The sequence below is a fragment of the Coregonus lavaretus genome (assembly GCF_964263955.1).
Source record: "Coregonus lavaretus genome assembly, chromosome: 40".
Classification (NCBI taxonomy): Eukaryota; Metazoa; Chordata; class Actinopteri; order Salmoniformes; family Salmonidae; genus Coregonus; species Coregonus lavaretus.
Window position 1 is genome coordinate 9,659,927 of NC_140027.1, and position 3,331 is coordinate 9,663,257.

The 3,331-nt window shown below is 40.8% G+C and overlaps 1 long non-coding RNA gene across 3 annotated transcripts; it reads right to left on the reverse strand.

Moving 5' to 3' along the window:
* Positions 1 to 644: 644 nt before the first annotated feature.
* LOC311113753 lies at positions 645 to 2,045 on the reverse strand. 3 transcript variants are annotated; one of them, XR_014611039.1, is made up of 3 exons: positions 1,975 to 2,045; positions 1,268 to 1,499; positions 645 to 1,025 (listed from the first exon to the last, which is right to left on the reverse strand). It is a non-coding gene; the product is annotated as an uncharacterized lncRNA (long non-coding RNA). The 3 variants fall into 3 exon arrangements; XR_014611040.1 differs by having other exon boundaries at positions 1,851 to 1,985; XR_014611041.1 differs by having other exon boundaries at positions 1,861 to 1,978.
* Positions 2,046 to 3,331: the final 1,286 nt, after the last annotated feature.

Below are 3,331 nucleotides of genomic sequence, written 5' to 3' on the forward strand. Positions count from 1 at the left end.
ACAGTACTGTTATGACATGACAGTAGTTGTAATCCTCCAATTCCACCCCTAGAGGGTAGTATAAGCTTTTTCATGTGGGTATCGTGTTTTAGAGAGCACAACAACATATTCCACTAAAAGCAGACATTGACCACATCAATATTTCAATCCAAGGTGGCGTTCTAATTTCCTTCATTGGCACTGCTCTGGAGAAAGAGCAGTGCTGATGACGGAAAATATTAAACTCTTTCCACATTACTGAGCCAGCCGAGCTTTATTGCACAGGCCTGGTTACGCATTCACCATAGTTGCTGGAACCATGCTGGAAAGGGGCATGTGAAAATAAAATTAATGAACCAGCACAGTACGGTTTGGGTCAGCACAAGAGTGTGAAAAAGGCCTTAGAGATGTTTGGGATTAAACATGTTAGGAATGGAGGTCCCAATATTGCACTCAATTGCAATGGTACTTAAACCAACTCCTTGTCCTAATTTAATATAATCTCAAATGTTGTTTCAATGGAAATAATCAAATGTTTGTGTTTCATGGCTGACATTTTAAATGTAATCGATTATGTGATGTCTGTAAAGTGTCTTGAGATGCAGCCCTGGTCTTCCCTGGGTGAAATATGTTCACCTGTAAGCAAATTACTCTGCAGTTCGACCTATTGTGAAATTCATCGTTTTATTTGATCTCTAACAGAGGAATAACATTTACAGCTAATCAAGCACAGGTAATTACATCATTATCTTGAGTTCAGAATTAAATTCCATTTACTCCACACGTGAGTCATTAAATAGATAGCAGTCCCCTGGCAAAATGCCTCACCATCAGTCACTCCTGGGAATCCTTCTCTTTCAGTGCCATCTCAGAGCGGGCGACGCTTCTCATTGCCCTCTGCATGAGCCAGGTGGTTAAATGGATGCCGAGGAAGGACCCTGCAGCCACCCACAGCCAGTTCTTCCTCAACCAGCTCTGGGGCTTCATAGTCTCAGTCCACTATATAGCCTTGTAGGTGTTGTCCTTTCTGAAGGATGTGTACGTCACTGGACAAAAGAGAGAAAAATTAGGATACAAGATACTTGTGGTTCCCTACCATGGCAACTCAGAATGAAGGTGATCTACACAACTGAAGGATGTGTCACTTAGGAGTTACTTGAAATATGATTAGGCTGCTACAAGACCTTGACATGCCTTAGATTAGAGTGCAGAAAGAAAATGTCACATACTCCATCAAGATTGATAGGATGATAATCATAACAATAATAAAGTGCTCCAACATGCTTACCTCACTCTCCTTCACCAGCTACTTTGCCTTGGCAGGGGCTTGAGGTGGCGAAACATATGCCACAATGCCTGGTTCAGGAATATAGTCCTGTTTATTCTTGTGTACTGCAGGGTGCGACTTGACGTTGTACCAACCCCAGTGTATGAGTCCAAGGCTCGTGCCCATTACAATCAAGACTTTGTAATTATTCCAGATTGTCTGCAATCCCATGATTGAAAGGCACTTGGCTCAACTATAACCACAAGCATAAGGAACAAATGTATGTCAAGAACCATTGATTTGTTAATGCATTATAACCTGCTATTCAGTCAAACTGTAGACTTTTTAAAAAGGGTGTCATGTCCCATGCATTTCTCTTTTCTTGACAGTTTTAAATTGTTCAACTGGTCACAGTGATCAAATTGCAATATAGCACGAATAACTGTCTTGGGTGGGTTAGACTTCTCATTTGAGTCATTTGAGCACAAGGCTATTCTCTGCCCTAGCATAGCTAGCTAGCTAAGTTATGTACAGCTTTTGCTAGTGAAACAGCTGACTTTATGATACATTCAGAGATTAATAATTAATAATGCTTAATACATACAATGACACACATTTTCCATGTTGTAACCTTCAGTAATGTCGTCTTTCACCAAATGTAAAAGCTCGCAGGCTAGCTGAATGTTTGGTAACTTGTGGCTAGGTTTAGCTAGCTAGCTAGTTCTCACCTTCAAGAATCAGCAGTTTCTCGTACGTCCACCATTTCTGGGTCCTCTCAATATTGTCGACTTGAAGATGCCTGAACATGAGTGTAATGTTGATAATATCAGCAAAGAGAATCCACCTCTCTTATATAAATATTAGAAAATAATATGTTTTCACTGAAAACAAATGTTCCGTTTAATATTTGAAACAAACGTTTTTACATAATGATAATTGCAGGCAATATTTTAGCCACCTAGTGGTTAAGCGCGTTGGGCCCATAGAGAATCATAGAGGCCTCTAGTGGCCAAAAGGCTATTTTTGCATGGGGCAGTACCATTGAGGGCTGCTATCATTTTAATGAAGTCAACTGGGTGCAATTTTAAGAAAGAATACCAAAAAAAGACACAACATTTTTTTAAATAACAGACGCCATAATGGCACAGATACAATGATGAGGCCTCTTTCCATCTCTATGGTTGGGCCAGTAACTGAAAGGTCACACTGGTTTATGTGAAAAATCTGTGGATGTACCCTTGAGCAAGTCACTTTACCCTATTTGCTCCTGTAAGTCGCTCTGGATAAGAGCGTCTGCTAAATGACTACAACTTTGCCAGGACGAGAAACTGTTTTCCTGCGTTTTCAAAATGTCATGTTGAAGTGGTAAGCAGAAGCTATGTGCTTATTAAGCTAAATGAATGTTCATTTGGCTGGTTAAATGTTGACAATTCATTATTGTTACATTAATAAACACGTCTCTCTGAAGCGCTCTAAAATCGATTAGAGGTTTGGGCCAGCAGAGGGAGCGGTCTGCCTATGTAATTCTTGCCTCTCTCTCTCTCTCTCTCTCTCTCTCTCTCTCTCTCTCTCTCTCTCTCTCTCTCTCTCTCTCTCTCTCTCTATCTCTCTCTCTCTCTCTCTCTCTCTCTCTCTCTTCCTCTCTGTCTCTCTCAACCCAGATTTCAGCAAAACAAAATAAAAAATTGTAAAAATATTTGTGGAGGCAGGCATGTACAATAAGCTAACATGGTTAATTGGCCTACTCAACAATGTCAACAGACTACACACTGCATGGAAACCAAAAAACAAATGGAATCCAGAACCAGTTGTTTTCTGTCTACTACTATACAGTTTGGCCAAAATGGACAAGTACTGAACACAAAATGTAGTCTAAAGAGAAGGGGTGTAACTATACAGAAGATACTGTATATAGAGCTGCATTGAGGTCAGCCATCATTGGACAGGAATGTAAAAGGCTCAAGGCCTGGAAGGTGATGAGGAGCAGCGTCATGGCCTGTCTGTGCAGCACAACAGTTGGACAGTAACACTCTTGTGACACGGGGTAGAAAGATAAGGTTTGGTGGTGGCTCGAACCGCAGATGA